Raw genomic sequence first — 16,919 nt, forward strand, 5'->3', positions numbered from 1 at the left:
TAAAAACGGAGAGTCGAGTCGGGTCTGAATACGTCAGCAAATAACTCAATTTGATACAGGGTTTGATCTCTCCTCGTAGCCCAATTAATTTTATGATTTTATTTGCGAAATATTTGAAATTTTGCTAAAATAATAAAAAAAAAAATACCATTATTTAGATATTATGGAATTCTTAAATCATATAAGTTGCATGCATTAAAAATTTTATTTAGTTTTAACATTTTTTATTTAAGTATCAAATCATTAAAAAATAACTTTTTATCGATTTATATCATTTCTTTCGATTTATTATGTTAAATTTCTGTGGATTTCTTTCAGGCGTTGCGTCACCTGATGAATATGCTTATGAAGCCTTTCGACAGTTCGCACCTGCCCAAAGTCGAAATTCGGGAGGGAAGGCCTTCAACGGACTTCTCAATTAAGGTGGACATGGTGGTTTTATGCAAGGAGCCACTGGCCTAATCAACAATCTTTGGAATATGGGACGACTGCGAAACGATCAGCCGTATGGTGAGCAACGATTGGGAGAAGGCTATGATTCTAATTCAATTAATGTGCAAAACATGCCGTTCGAAAGTGGAAGGGCAAATAATTCCACATTGGAGAAACTTCAAGATCTTGATAGTACCGTCATAAAGAAAATCAAGAAATCTCGCTATAGCCAACTTGTACAATAATACCGTGAAAAAGGCGGAAAATGGACTGATCCTGACTTTCCTCCTGACTAAGTTTCTCTGGGCAGATGCGAAGATATTAATGGACGGGTAATCTGGAAGAGAATTCCTTAGATTATACGGAATCCGTAGTTCGTGTCAGGGAGTATTGAACCCGCAGATATTATCCAGGGAAATATGGGGGACTGCTACTTTCTTAGTGCCTTAGCAGCTCTAGCGTAAAAAGATTATAGGATAAAAAATAGCTTTCCAAATACTGATCTAAACTCGAATGGTATTTACATGGTGAGAGTATTATTTAGGGGTGTGCTTCGATAGGTTGTGGTGGATGATTACTTCCCTTGCGATGAATCAGGTAATCCTCAATTCGCAAAGCCTTCGGGAGGCAAAGAAATATGGGTCATGATTATGGAAAAGGCCTGGGCCAAGCTTCATGGTTCATATGGAGCCATTGTCGGTGGACTTCCACATGAAGTTCTTACGGCTTTTTCTGGGGCTCCGACTACATTCTATGCTGTAGGATAGAAAAAAGAGAAGGATGAAGAAGTTTGGACAAAAATGGTATAGGGCTTTAAAAAAGGCAGCCTCATTTGTACAGGAACTAAAGATGATACCACCTTTTAACAATATGGGTTGGTCAGTGGACACGCCTATACAATATTGGCAGTGTATGAGACCCCATTTCGAATGGTGCGGATGCGGAATCCTTGGGCAAAAAAGGAATGGAACGGCAGAGCTTCCGATAAGGACTATAACTTCTGGAACAAAATTTCTCCTCAGTTAAAGCAGCAATATGGCTATTCATAAAAAAACGAGGGAATATTCTTCATGTTGTGGGAGGACATGGTCAACTACTTTGATATGGTCGACATTTGTGCTATTAACGACAACGCCAACTATCTTAATTAAGAATAAATATTTTCCAGCAAAAATGGCAGGTATTTCGATTTTAATACTTCTGGAGGTCCGGTAACTGTGACTTTGTCACAAAATTCTCTCAGAGAGTTTTCCAGTGCTATCCAGAAACAAGGGCTAGCCCGAACGACTCTCATTATTAGCCGTTATGAATAGGCCAAAAAAGGATATGAGTATCAATATGTCGCTTCAAAATCATCTATATCCCAAGCCAATCAAAATATTGACTTGGAATTATCATCAGGAGATTACGTGATCTTTGCCAAATGTGACTGGATTCGACAGAACCCTGATACTGCCTGTGTCAGTGTTTACACTCCAGCGAAATCTACTCTTAAGCCCTCTAGTGTCACCAGTGGAAACAAATTCTTATACAAGACCTTTCTAGACTATGCTCGTAGGCAGCCCAAAAAACAAGTTTTAAACAATACTCCGGAAGAGTGGATTGCTTCTGATTTCCTTTTTAGCAACGGAGGCTATGGATTTCTAGCAATTCATCTCGACGTCTCTTCGACAAGAAAATTGGGAGTTGAATTTGATGAGGCGTAAATACCCAAGCATACCGAACCATTTATGTTTTAAATTATATTATTATTTTTATTTTTTATTTTAATAGTGAGTTTACTCAAAAAAGATTGGTGTTGAAGAAACCATACAAGGGTCAAGGAAAAATAAAGGCAATCGTGGAACCAGGGAAGGAATTGATTATATTGTACAGGTTGAAGGCCAGAAACTATCCGACGTAGCTTACACTGCCAACACCTAAAGTTTATAATCTGGTTTGAAACAGATATAATTAGTCATAAGGTTTAGTAAAAAATAATAGTTATTAAAATATATTCTATATAAAGAATTGGTGAATAAAATTAAATTAATTCAAATTGATTTTCTATCGTCGCCTTGTTTATATTTATTTTTTAATTTTCTGGAGAGTTCATGAGTCTTACCTTCCAGCTTTTTTATATCTTCCATTGTTAACGGCTTCAAAGAAGTGGTTTTCGGCACCGATGAATTCACGTGTCTCCTCAAAATAAAATATGCATCTGTATATTCTTTTTGATTAATATTGAGACTATAGTCAATCATCGAAAGAAATATTTTTTCCATGTGGTTCAGCTCGATTGTTGTATATTGAGTGAGGACCTTGGAAACGCTGTGGTTTTCGAGGCTGGTATCGTCCCATATCTTTGAAGCGATCAACAGACTAATAACTACGAGATTTCTCCAATTAAGAGGAGTAAGAAGCGAGGTTGTTATTTGAGAATATTGTTTTAGCTTATCGAGATAGACCAATGCGATTATTGGTGCTTCCTTTTCCATTTTGGTGATGACTACGACATTTTTCGTGAACTAAACGACAGTTGCCCATGTGGGAATGTCGCTATACATCAGCCTATAATTTGGGGATTCTTAAACAGTCTCTGAAGGATTGAAGCTCTTGAGTTTTGTCTCGACGTTTAGACCAGCTTCGAATTGTGTCTGACTATCTTAAAATTCAAAACTCCTGGAATAGACCGATCCTTCTGAACTTTGCTTACGTGCCCCTGTATTATTCTAGCCTTCCTCATCGATCTCCGCATATTCATCATCAACATATGCGAGACTGACTTTGAGAATATCTTCGATTTTCTTTTTATTGGACTCCAACATGCTACCAAAGCCATCATCGCTATTACCAATTTATTAAACAATTTCCAATTTCTTTGGCAATCTGTGTAATATGGGTTCATCATTTTCAAGGACACAGAGTGGAGGCTCGGTTGTGAACTGAGTGATTGGGGAGTTTTCACACTGTGGATGATACTAGGCCTCGATCGAGTCCTGAGACTGCATATTGCTCTGGTCGCTTTCAGTTTTTGTTATTCCGATTCTTTTCTGGATCTACTTACCGAAACAGGTGGTCAACTATTCTAAATCCAAGTTGAGAATGTTGGATGTCAGTGTTGCTGAGTCAAACGATAAATACATGCCCTTAATCGCTTCGACTTTCAAGTCAAGATTAAGATATTTTTGTATCCGATTATGCTCCTCTATATTATTGGTGTATTTTCCATCCCTCTTCTTTTCTGGCATTTCAGCCATCGCCAATTTCCGACTGATATTTGCTAAAAGCTTATTTTGTACGAGTTGCGGTTCCTGCGTCCCATTAATATAACGATGTAGAATGCAAGCATCGTCCGCAAATCTAAAGAGACTTCGACGTTGCTGGTTGACTGTCGTTGTAGTTGATATTTTGCTGTGAGAAAATTTACTTGAAGATTTGACAGAAAAGGGAGAGTTTCTTTCAAGTTGACGTGGTCTTGATTTTGTTTTTTCCTGGTTATTCCTTTTCAGACTCTGTCGATTAATTTCTACAAAGTTCTTCTGGTTATCAGGAGCACTTTAGTGAACATGATCGTGGTTAATAGAAATTCTTGGATGTTTGCTGCGAGACTTTAGTTTTGGCCCTGATGTTCCTCTATCACTTGCTTCAGCATTATCTTTTTCTTTGTCGAATGCTGTAATAAATTTAACTCGACTCTTGATGATAGCGCTTGCCTGACCGGATTGCTATTGAACATTTTCAATAGGGCTATTGATTTTCTCCATAAGTATTGTGATATAGTTGATAAGCGTATATATTTTGATACGATGCTGTGGTTGCACCCTGAGGACTTCAATCAGATGCTCTTTGGCGTACTCATCTAGTTGTGTAAATTTTGTTAGATCATAACCATAACCCATATCTACAAACCCTTTGGTGTACTATTGGAGGTTGAAGTTTTGCAATAACATGTGAAGGGGTGATGCCTCTATGTCGGCTTGGGAAAAACGAGATCTGGTTGGTTGAAGCTTGGATTACTATTTGAGTTTTTTGTTTTTTTCTGAAGTAATGCTTTTTGTTGTGAGGTTGAGAACTGCTTTGGCATTGTCTATTTTCTTGCGGTGATTACGTTTAATGGTATTTTCTTCCATTTGCGCATATGTGACATTATTAAAATTAACAAAATATTTAATTCCTATATATAAATATTTTTTAGAATCTGTATTTTCTGGATAAAATAAACAAAATGATTGGATAGAAGTAGTTCTTTATATTTATATTCTTTCAATAGATGGTTGATAAACTTATAATTACATGTATTCTTATTAGAATTACAGAGTTACTTTAAGTAGAAAATAAAAAAATTAAAAAACTATTAATTATAACTTTCACTGTTTTTATCCTTTATATTTTATCACATATAATTTTTGGTAGAGTTAAAATATAAACTATACATATTTTAATGTAGTAGTTGCCTATTTTTTACTAATTAGTATTTTTGTAACAAGTTTTTAATTTAATATTCACTCATTTCAATTTAAATATTAATCTACTCTCAGTTATAACTGAATGAATAAATTCAAACTACTCGGTAACCTCCATGCTGAGAAAAAACCCGATACCACCAAACAGAATCACCGCAGAGAGTAAATACAACTTCTCGACCTTTTGGATAAGTGCACACAAGTACTCCGAGACGACAGGATCTGGCTGAGGCAAAAGATCAAATAAGCCGATCCCGACGTAATCGACATCTTTCACAAGATGAAAAAACCCATCAGTATTTCAATATCAAACCAAAGACTATCCATACATCCACTTATCAATTATCCAATACAATCCTTGTAATTTTTACCGTATTTGTTATAGATCTCCAACAGCTTCAAGTTAATCTACGCAAATATGCTACTAGAGTGAAGGATCAGCATAAACTCGAGCAGCTCAACCGTTTCAAATAAAACATGTGCACCACTCATTGTTACTGCGATGATCGAACCAAACACAAATCTCCTCGTCCCTCTTCGGGTCACACACACAACAACTCATCCATAAACCACCAACAGCTTTACCCTATCGGGGTCAACCCACCTCGCAAACTTCCTGAACAATACAAGGTTCACTAATATTAGGAACAGTATCATAATGGTTATCGATAACAGCAGCATTATCATCCTCAGAGCGATCAGCAACAAAGCAGAACTAGCCAGCCAACCGACAAACATGTGCATTTCAAAGATGTGCAGCCAAATCAACGGGAATATGACGATGTATACGACCATTATGAAGAGAAATCACAGTAACCAGTCGCTAACAATTATCGAGAAAGACAACAGCCGAGCTACAATATTCCAAAGAGGCCCAATTTGCATCTTGAAGGGTATGGCTTCCCTGACCCGATTCAATAAGAAGAAGAGAATGATAAGCTGAGCAGCTGTCGTTCAAAATCCTAAGAGCCTATCCCGAACACATACGACACTCGATCTAAACACACAACCCCTTACAAAGAAAGTTTAAACAACAGTGACTACAAAGATCAAGCCCTCAACAAATAACATTCAAACAAGAAATCTATCCGCTCCTCAAACCTTAAGGACTCTGAATATCAGCCTGAATATCATCAAATGGAGAGGAGTAGTTTTAATGAAAATTCGCAAGTCTCGTCAATGCACCATAAATTTGAAGGGGATTCCTATATTCCACTTTCCAAATATGAAGAATAATCAATTAATTCTGATACAAATTCTTATGCATACCATCCTTCACGTGCATTTGATTTTAACCCTTACTCAGAAAATACCAAGATAACAACAACAACAAAGAACATCGATTCGTATCTACCAACAACAAAGTTTGACACCCCGTTCCAACTGCAACCTGCTCCGATTTACCCACAAGCGACTCTGACATATACCCCTTTTCAAACCCACCTCCCAACATTTTCTGTCGGAGCCAACTAGTCGTCTTTAAACACAGTGAACTCGAGTTTGAATATTCTCCCTCCACTTGCGCCAACACCGAGCTATTTGATGGCCCCTTTCTCCACATTTAGCACAGGTGAGAACTTGTTTACTTCACCAGAGCTTCTTATGGAATGCCGTAAAATTATTCAACAATCAAAGTCAACTAAAAAATAAAATGAATACATTCCAGTTTCCAGTGCCCCTCTGACAGAAGATTTCTTATACAAATCCACAACCTCAATGATGTACCCTGAGTCATTTAAGCCATCAATCGTCGATATTCACAACTCGCCCTCAAAATACTCATTACATAACAACTACACAGCTATTGATAGCGTCACTAACAAGACATGCTTCAGTTAAGTCAAGAATCTTTCAACTCTCCCGACTTCAACAGCAATAATCGGCACAATTTTACCACTTCAGAGTAACACTCCAACTTTGGATAGCTATTCAAAGCCAGCCTCATCTTTGACATCAGGAAAGCATACATTCGCAAACGCGCTAGTGGCTGAATCATTCGACCGTTAAGATAACAATTCTCCGCTGCGTAACTTCGAGGAAATGACTGCTGAACAGATTTTCGAACTCTTCTTCTTCGATCCAAGCCAATCTACCCTTTCACTGACTGCATATACACATCTTGTAGATGAATGCAACTTCAAATAACCCCACAAGTTAATCAAAGTGTTTGAGTACTGCCAAAAAGGCGGATTGTTGCATGCAGTAGGATTTGGTAAAGTCCTCAGTGAGCTGTGCCCTTCTGAAACTAAGGATAATAATGGTTCTAGCGCTACTCGCACGAATGTGAAAGAATTATTTTCACTGATCGACATCGATAAGCGTGGTTACTTTACTCTGGATGATTTTGAAAGATTCTTGGACCAGGTAATGGCAGAGGAAGGATCTGAAAGTGTGGTTCGGGCAGCGTACAGGGTGTTCGATTTCGCCAATGTCGAACACAATTAAAAGATTGATTATTGGGGACTCTACCTAGCGTATTAAAAAAATTATTTAAATATTGATCTTTTATTTTTTTAAAATTGTAATATAGACAAAATACCGACGAGTTTGCGATATTAACCGAGTATCTCGAGCAATTCGAATTCGAATTAGAAGCGTGAGTGCACTTGCGAGAAAATAATAAATGTCAAGAATTGCATTTTTCAAAGAGTTCCGAGGATTTCGGACAAATCGACCTTTTATATGCATATAATTTATAAGCCAACTTACCATTTTTTCACTATTTTTTTTAAATAATTAACTGTAATTTATTCTTAAAGCATACTAGTAAATTTAATAATTTATTGCATTATATGAATAAACGACTATCTTTTCTCAAAATAAGAAAGATGGTGGGTACAAATAGATAATATATAGAGAATCGATGCAGAATCATCAACTAATCCGCGATAGTATAGTGGCTATTATCCCTGCCTGTCACGCAGGAAACCCGGGTTCAATTCCCGGTCGCGGAGATTTTTTTTAATATTTATCTATATTATGACATTTAGTAATATATTTATATTTAAATAACTATCGTTAACCTAGAGGCATCTCAAGCGTAATGCTGATGTCCCTATTCTTATTTTAATGATTATTTGGTCACAATCATGACAAATGTGGTCAAATACTATATGTTTTTAAACTATTGGAATAAATTGATAATTTGATTAAAGATTTATGTCTGTGCAGACTTTTTTAAAGAAATCAAAAGTGTCTTCTCACTTCTAAGAATACGTTAGAATGGGAGTCGGCTTTCACGTGGGCAGCACATTTATCAAATGCTTCTGCCAGACTGTGGTCGTCATATGATTTCATGTCCACATGATTCTATATAATATAAGTATTTATAATTATATATAGATATATTTAGGTGATTACCTTCTCAACATGAGTTTTCAGATTGCAGTACCACTGGGACAGGCCTTTCGGCTTTCCATTGCTCTGGGTCCAAGTGTGGTCATAGATGCTGAACTCAACTTTTTTTGGCTATTCAGGAGGGGGTGGTTCATTATTTTCCTAACCTTATTTTTTTTATTTCACTTCCTGCACTGGCTTCTCGAGATGGAGTTCGGCATCGCAAATCTCATAGTTTAGTTGATGTTCGGTAAATGCTACCACGATTCTGACTGATCCGATTCCACTTTACACAGCCGCAAGCTGATCAGAAGGTCTAGGGTAGACAACTTGTTAGTCTTCATGGGTGGGATAGCCATATATAATCACGTCTCTGCCTTCTAGAAACGCAAGGTAGTTGTTAATAATTCTAACTACAAGATCTGTTGTATAGTTGAAAGGCCACACAGGTTGATTCGGGATAACGCTCATCTCAAATTGACTCCTGAGTTACTTTCCGAACTTGCCTCCCTCGTGTTTCTGGATTTCTTTTTTGATGAGGGCGCCAACATCAACAAATAGCATATTGTTTCTAAGACCAATGTTTTTTATAATATTAGCCAGGGCTTCTTCTATGGTCTGGTTGTGTTCTGGCTTTGTGTGCTGCACAAGATAGACCCGTTTTGAGAAAATGCTGTCAAGAAGCTTCAAGGTTTTGTCAAGATTTTCATTAGCATCCAACATGTAACTCTTGGTGTGGGAGTGAATTTCAGCCAGGTCGTCACCCTTTTTAGCAAGTGTGAGGCCTTTCTGGATGGCAGCGTCGATCTTTTGACTTTCTTCTTATCCTAGTTCTGCATTCACATCTGATTCATTTTTTGCCCGAGTCCTCTTCACCAAGATCGATTTTTCTAATTTGAGATTTATGATGAAGTTGGGGGATCCAATGGCCTCTACAAATTGGTCGAATTTAGCTTCATATTGGAAACCGTCCAGAATGTAGGTGTTTTGAAGATTCTTCTCAAAGGTATCCTTAAAATATTTCAGGATTTTGGGAAATGGGACCTATTCAGCTCCTTTTTCTTCTTCGGTGCAATATTTATCCTTGACGATATTAAGAGTCGGTTCCCACTCCACCAAAATATGTCCATATTGCTTGGCTATTGCTCTTGTCACGGTGGTTTTCCCCGATGAAGTAGGTCCAAATATGATTCCATACTTTGTCTTTGGATGGATCTTGCTTTAAAGAATATCTAGCTTATCTTCAGTAATTCGAATTAAATCACCTCGCTCGTAATATTTCACGATTGGGTGGTTCTTGTCCCTGACTACTGTGTGTGCCTTGGAGGCGAAGTCAAGTTACACTAGTTTAATGGGAAAGACGAATTCATGCTAGAGAGAACTGTAGAAATCGAATTTTTCACCCGCTTTTGTCAATATCACACAGCTTGAAGGATCAGCGAAAACAGGGTGCTTCAGCGCATTGATAATATATTGAATAGGGATGGGCTGATTAGCCGATTTGGCAGTCTTTATTTTATAGCCTATAACGGTGTTACGTTCGGCATGCCCTGCCACCATCTCCTCGACGTCAATTAGAACCCACCCTTTTTAATGGTGGAGTCTCTCTAAATACTGGTGTTCTTAAGGTGAGGTATATAGAGCACTGAGAAGCTGGGGTTTTAGACTTTGCATGATGTCGCTTACGATTTCGGCAATTGTCTGACATGCGTTGACCTTTGTGTATTTGACTTTTTATTTGATGAACTCCCAAATAGCAGGTCTGTTTTCCACAAATTTGAGATAATTGACAGTGGGAGCAGTCTAATTGCTACTACTATGTTCTCTAATTTTTTTATCAACCTCATCTTTTGGGGCTTCCAAAGAGAAAATTCTCTGGGGATAGCCCAATTATTCGCAGAAGATTTGAAGCTCCTCCTTCGATTCAAATAGTTCATCAATGATAAATCGGCTGCTTGTGGAACTATTTCTCAATGAGCTTATTAGGTTATTCAGAACCTTAAACTTGTCTTGGTTGTTGTTCAAAGCACGAAAGTTCTTTAATGAGATGAGTTCTGCACCAAATTTTTCTGCTACCTCTATAGCCACTGTTGACTTTCCAGTCCTAGGAGCTCCATAAATGAAAACAATCGAAGGAAGTAGTTTCTTTTTTATGTTTTAATAAACAGAGTCAGAATCCTTTTCTGAATTAATCTTGTGTACAATTCCGAAACCTTAATAAAAACGGATGGTGTTCTCCAAGGCTTATTTATTGGTCAGGATATGTTGTCTGATGTGGTCCTCGGCCAGCCCATGGCTTTTGGAAACTCGAGTAACTAGAGTATCTTCGTGGCAAGTCAAGTGTATGATTGATTGGAAAGGGGAAAGCTGAGATTCTACAGAGATACCATCTGCCTTGTTGTCAGGAAATCCTTCAAGTAAAATGGGAGAATTCGGGTTAGCTTTGATCTAAGCAATCAATTCTTTGTCGATTCGGCTGCCTTCGGGAATATTCTTTCTGTAAAAGATATATTGAGATTATCGAAAGTTCATGATATAATTTTTTATAGATGCGTCAATGTTACGTCTTCCGAAGGGTAGGCACACAAATATGATGATACTTAAAGTCACGGTTTAACTTGCTCGCAATTGAAGACTTGCCAGACCCAATGTGTCCTGTAATGCATATAATCTTTTGATTCGGCATACCTTGAGTTATATTTTTTTTTTATTTGATTAATTATTATTCTTATTATTTATTATTATTTTATTCAAGATTTTTATCGATATTTATATTTTTCCATTTAAAACTCAATTATCTCTAGAAAAGAAAGTTACACAAAAATTAATAAACATTTATTAAATAAATAGATAAATAAATATAGAATCATTCTAAAATAGATGTAGTTATTAAATTTTTTATTAAGTTAGTTCAATAATATATACATAAAATTTCATTTATAACTTATATAAATTTTACAATCTAACAAAAGGAAAATTCCTTAAAAAAACACATTATGAGTTCATTCAAAAGCTTCATCAGATAGAAAATTAATTATATAGTCACTCATTTCAAGCGAAAGGCACTGCTTCTCAACTATGAAGGCACTCCTCTGGATATTATTGACCTCTCCTTCGACCATCTCTCTGACGAGTATCTCGCACTAGAGGACGATCCCACAGTCCTCGAAACTAACAAAACATAAACTCAAAAACCATCATCGGGCGGATTGCTGAGGATAACCGATGATTTACTCGAAGACTTTCTTGATAATCTAGATGACTCCTGGAAAGGCGGGTTCTCACTGGCTGATCAGAACGTGACCGACCAAACCCTCTTGAAGCTGGCCTCACTCATCAAACAAGGCAGATGCTGCTTTTCGAGCCTAGACTTATCAAACAATAAGGCCATTACATTCATTGGTGCCCGAAGTCTTGCAGATGCACTTCGCAACTCGACCTTCATAAAATCCATCAACCTACACGGCATCTCCTTAGAGACTGAAGGAGCCAAGTAAATCCATAACAAATGCAGTTTATATTATAATAATTTAAATTGTATATTTATTTCTTAAGTCGAATCATCTAACTCACGAGTTTAAATAAGCACATAACTAACTATGACTTCGGAACCTTAGGAAATAATAGTTTAGTATATTTAGCCAAGAATCTTGAACAACCCCATTTTGTCGAAAACATAGCTTTCGGATAAAGTAGAAAATAATTATTATAATTAAAAAAATCAATTTCATTTATATTTTATTAAAAATAGATGAAAACGATCGCTGGACTCGAGACGGAGAAAAGGCATTCGACTTGAGCCTTCGAAAGAACGCTTGCAGCAAGCAACTAGCTTCCCTCACACTCTACCCAGCACACCCAGAAGACCACTATAACTTCCTCGCTGAGATCTCCATCCTCTGCGTCAAAAATCGCCAAATCAAGCTTAAAGAGAGATAAAACGATTTTAAGTCAAAGTCACTGAATCCAGAACACCCAAAGTATTACGATCCAGATAACCACGCATTGAATGCCTATAAGTTTTCTGTCAAGAGTTATCTTACAAACGTCTTCGGGTCGATGCTAGATGAGGGACTGTACTTCTTGGAAAAATAAAGGAGGAACTCCCTGCGAGAGGAAGCAATCTTCAATATCACGCAAGTGGCAACTAACAAGACTATCCTGGAAGACATCTGCACGTCAGATGGGTCCATCATGGTTCTCACCCAGTACCTGCTGAACAAGATTAAAAATCCAGCCACTCACTGATAAGGCTATTTGAGTTATATTAGCTTCAAAATACAGCTCTTTAGATTTCCATACAAAAAATAATATTATTGAATTTCGCAAAATATTTAAAAAACAGATATGTATATATATTATATATCCGAATTCCGTAATTCACATAAATATTAAACGTTACTTAGCTGTATGGGCAGATTAAAATTTACACCCTAAACACTTTGGGAATTCCCGCAAGATACTAGCATTTCGCTCCTGATTAAGCACTAACCTTTGTTAAGAAACATCTTTTTCACATTTCTTTAGATTTTTTGGCAATTTTATATTTCCTATTTCCTCCATTTATGGTAAAGCTTGGAACATCAGTCCTCGTACTTGCAGGCAGAAATAAAGCCTAGCAAAGAAAAAGCATGGGAATGACCTCATAAGTGCTGGCGTTTTAAGAATAGAAAATAACTGTCGTTCAGTAGGATTTATCCTTTTGATATTTATTTGATGTTTTATATTCCTTTTGCTTGTAAGTATAAGAATAATTAGTAATACAATCTATCAGGTATTGGATAAGAAATAATAACCAGTTAACTAAAATTGTTGAAACTACCATATTTTATGTGAGAACATACTTATACTTGCAACAAACAATTAAAAAATATATCTGTTTCAACTGTAGAATCACTTAATACTCGCCAAGATAAAATACATGCATATATATATAATGTTAGTGATATTTTTTTATCTAACTTTATTTTAAATATTATAATATATGTATTTCTATACATTTAATGTGAAAACCATTTCAAGATTAAGATCATCTCAAAATTTTTACAATCTTATATAATATTCATAACTTTTGTTAATATGCCTAAAAATTATGAATATTCTTGAATCATAAAAAAATACAATCTTATTGAATTTGGTTCCGTTTCATTTTTTTAAATTGTTATTTGTTCTAGAAGGATCTAATCTTATTATTTGATACTAATTTTTTAAAAATAATGAGGATATATTAATTAATGAAACGTAACTATTCTACTACATTGAATTTTTGATCATATTCATTTTAGAATTCAGATAATTATTCTTTACCTTTTTTTTAAATAACACACGTGTATTTCTGTATATTATCAAAAAACTACATGTAAAAACTATGTAAAAATCAACTTGAAGTTTCGACACTATATTATAGTTGATGCAGTTTTAAGTACAAACAAAGATATATCTATTAGCAAATACAACTAATTATTGTCCAATATTATCAAAATATACATATTATATAATAATAAAATTTATATTTATTATTTATTAATATTTTTTTTGTTTCTAACTCTATATTACGATCATATTATTATCTTTGTCAGAGCTATATAAAAAAAGAAATACCTTAAATACAATGAATTAAAATGCTATTTCCCAATCATTAGAAGAGTGGGTGCTTGCTTCAAACCCAGAAAACAATATTTCTGCAACGGATGCCAACAGGAGGGCCAAACTCAGAAACGTTCACAGACCAAAAAAGTTAATAATGGAAACTTACAACAAAAAAAGGTTCGAAGACTCCGGCTAATCCACGAGGTCAGGACGGTGGACTCCTGAAGAAAACATTAAATACTCCCTCTTCGTAAAGGCACAGAAAAAATAGTTTGAATAACGCCATATTCACAAAGCTTAAAGAATTTTCCGTGCAATGTCGAGGTATTTGGGCACTAGGACCTCCAATCAGTGCCGTTCTCACCATCAGAAGATGTAAAGAAAGTATCCCTACATTTAGGAGCTGATTGATGGACTGCTGCGCGCTCATTGCTCGCATTTGAATCAAAGCGAGATCGGGTCGGAATGCCATAAAATCGTGTAGTTATATTGCTGCAGTGATATGGCAAACTTGCCAGTCGTGCGAAAACATAAGATTCAGGTCTAGGCGTCAGAGTTAGGAAAGGAATAGGAATAAGAAGAGATAGAAAATGACTCCACAATTTATATAATGCCGTCGGATTTGGAGCCAGATTACACCTTCAGGAAATAAGAGTGCGTATTTTACTGTCATTTAGCCAGTGCTCAAGCTAAAAGTAAGCAATGATGAGTATTCAAAAAATAATTGTGGCTTTTGTATAGTTTCTGTATTTTTTCTTTATAGTTTACTTAATGTAAATTTCGTTAGCAATTTAGAATAGATTAATTAACCAGAAAAAATAATATTCAAAAGATATTACAATTTGTATATATGCTATATGATATATTATATGTTTTATTAATTTACTAATTTATTAATTTACTAATTTATCAATTATTAATTATTTGATGTTTCTATAAAAAATGTAATATTTATGAATTTTGGCATTATCATTACTACAAAAAAATAAACCATCACTTTTTTAATAATCTCGATTATTATTATAACTATGGGCTATTCTTAAAGAATCAAATATTTATTTATCCTATCTAAAAAATGCACTCGCTATTTTAAGAATTGTGTGTGTGTGTTTCGTTCGTTCAACAGATAGTGTTGCCAATAATCAATTTTCCATGAATTTCCTAATGAAACTCTAGTTTTTCCAAGTGAATTTGTCAGTTTTTAATTTTGTATATCTTTTGTAAAATGGTCTAACATTTATTTATATTTATTTAAATTGATAATATCTCTAGTATCTTTATTATTATGCTATATCATGTTGAACAGTTAAATTCTCACATCAATTCTTATAATGTTATCTAAGTGGTAAGTTTAAACAAATAGTTAGGTTAGATACAAACCATTAAATTTTAGTTACTCTGCTGAATAGACTATTTATACTATTGAATATAAAGAAAAAAATACTATTTGATACAATTTTTGAAAACTTAGTGTACAATATAATCTATATGTATATAATATTAATTATTATCTATTTGCTCTCTTTTTAAAAACAAATCAAGTTGGTTCTTTCGCACTCACTCCAAACTTACATCAAATAGCCCACTGTTCGCATCTTGCCCGCTATCCATCTTCTGAGACATTCGCTTTACGAAACTATCAAACTATCTTCCAATGCGACCCTCAAGTTCATCGAATTCCTGATCTCTTCGCTCCTTTACTTGCTTCAGCCACTCCATTGTATTATTAGAATTGTTGAGAGTGTGCTGCTGTTGGCGATGAGAACGTGGATGGCGAGGTTGGGGGCTCGGGGTATCTCGTAGGAGTCGGTCGGTTGGGTGATGCCTTTCGATTGGGTGCCTGTCCGTGGGTCGTTCGAGGAGTCTGTTGAGCTTGTCTCGTGACTTGTCAGTCTTTTCTCCTGCAATTTGGGATTTAATTTCCTGGAGTACTGCAAGTGAATTGGCCAAGACTCGATTCATTTAAAATTTCGACTTTGAGATTTAAACTTGAATTTATCTTGTTATATAATATATAATAATGTTTCTGTGTAAATGTATATGTATTTATATATCCATCGCTACATATATAGATATATATACATATTTAAAAATGTAGTATATAAAACTCAAGCATCATTTTTTGATGTAATGGTGTTTTCGCTAATTTTCTACAAAGAGCTGTTTCAGCTGAAATATTACTTCAGCCCAATTTTATTGTAATTGTCCACCAGCTTTCTTTAATTAATGTTTTGCTCGAATACTTTTAGAATCATATAAATATTTTTTATTTGTTTTTCTTGAGAAACTTTCATCCAAAAATCAATTATTATAACAATTTTAATTCATATCAATTATATTTTCCGGTAAAAGCTATTGTTCGAATTCTCAGCCAGTGAGACGAGAGTTCATACACTTCCCACATAAGTCATAGTTACAAATGGAGCAGTGCATCATCTTAGCTTTTTCGGAAGCTTTGAAACCACCGGCCTGACACCCGTTACATCGAAATGTCCCCAAATAAGGATTTTTTGACAACACCTATAATTTATGTCCTTTCGCACAAACAACCACTTTCTACTCCGTTTTTAGTTTTGAGTGGAGAGTTTCTAGTTATTTTTTCACATCATTGAATTTTTCCAGAGCATTTTTGCAGATGTCAGCAGCCACATCAGATCTGAAGTCTGGCTATTTATTGGCTTCTTTGGAGAGTATTCCAGAAATCCTTTTTTGGTTAACCGATTGCCAGTCAGAGGTTCTGATGGCCTGGTCAAGTATTGCTTAATCGTAGCTCAGACTCCCGTTGGTGGTAATAACGTCGAAAGAGTTCTTCAGCTCAAGTAGTTCTGCCACCAACTTATCGATGGCTTGCTTCATTGACTTCAGCAGGTCAGTAGTTTGTATTTTGGATATTTGGGTTCTAAAGTCGATAAGTCTTTTGAGGTGATCAATTTCAACAGGTACGCAATTTACGTGATCGTCACGACAGTTACAAGTATCTTTTCTGCACTGCAGAGCATTTGAAGCCTCGCAGGCAAGGGTGGCGCAGATGATGTTTGGAATATTTCCTTTGCTGCAGTGAAATCGGGATTACATTTCCAAATGTGTAGTATAAAATATTTTGAGAAATATTATGAA

At 35.5% G+C, this 16,919-nt stretch overlaps 3 long non-coding RNA genes and 1 other non-coding gene across 4 annotated transcripts; all 4 read left to right on the forward strand.

Moving 5' to 3' along the window:
* Window positions 1-1,269: 1,269 nt before the first annotated feature.
* LOC148298278 (uncharacterized) lies at window positions 1,270-2,424 on the forward strand. The gene is made up of 2 exons (XR_015839210.1): window positions 1,270-2,134; window positions 2,206-2,424. It is a non-coding gene; the product is annotated as an uncharacterized LOC148298278 (long non-coding RNA).
* Window positions 2,425-4,972: 2,548 nt separating this feature from the next.
* Window positions 4,973-7,588, forward strand: LOC148298279 (uncharacterized). Its single transcript, XR_015839208.1, has 3 exons — window positions 4,973-5,173; window positions 5,263-7,351; window positions 7,408-7,588. It is a non-coding gene; the product is annotated as an uncharacterized LOC148298279 (long non-coding RNA).
* Window positions 7,589-7,759: 171 nt separating this feature from the next.
* TRNAD-GUC (transfer RNA aspartic acid (anticodon GUC)) lies at window positions 7,760-7,831 on the forward strand. Its single transcript has one exon. It is a non-coding gene; the product is annotated as a tRNA-Asp (tRNA).
* Window positions 7,832-11,159: 3,328 nt separating this feature from the next.
* Window positions 11,160-12,521, forward strand: LOC148298281 (uncharacterized). Its single transcript, XR_015839209.1, has 3 exons — window positions 11,160-11,706; window positions 11,769-11,905; window positions 11,965-12,521. It is a non-coding gene; the product is annotated as an uncharacterized LOC148298281 (long non-coding RNA).
* Window positions 12,522-16,919: the final 4,398 nt, after the last annotated feature.

This window comes from Brachycentrus maculatus, unplaced genomic scaffold, assembly GCF_059751285.1.
Source record: "Brachycentrus maculatus isolate JH-2025_06_01 unplaced genomic scaffold, ASM5975128v1 h1tg002255l, whole genome shotgun sequence".
NCBI lineage: Eukaryota > Metazoa > Arthropoda > Insecta > Trichoptera > Brachycentridae > Brachycentrus > Brachycentrus maculatus.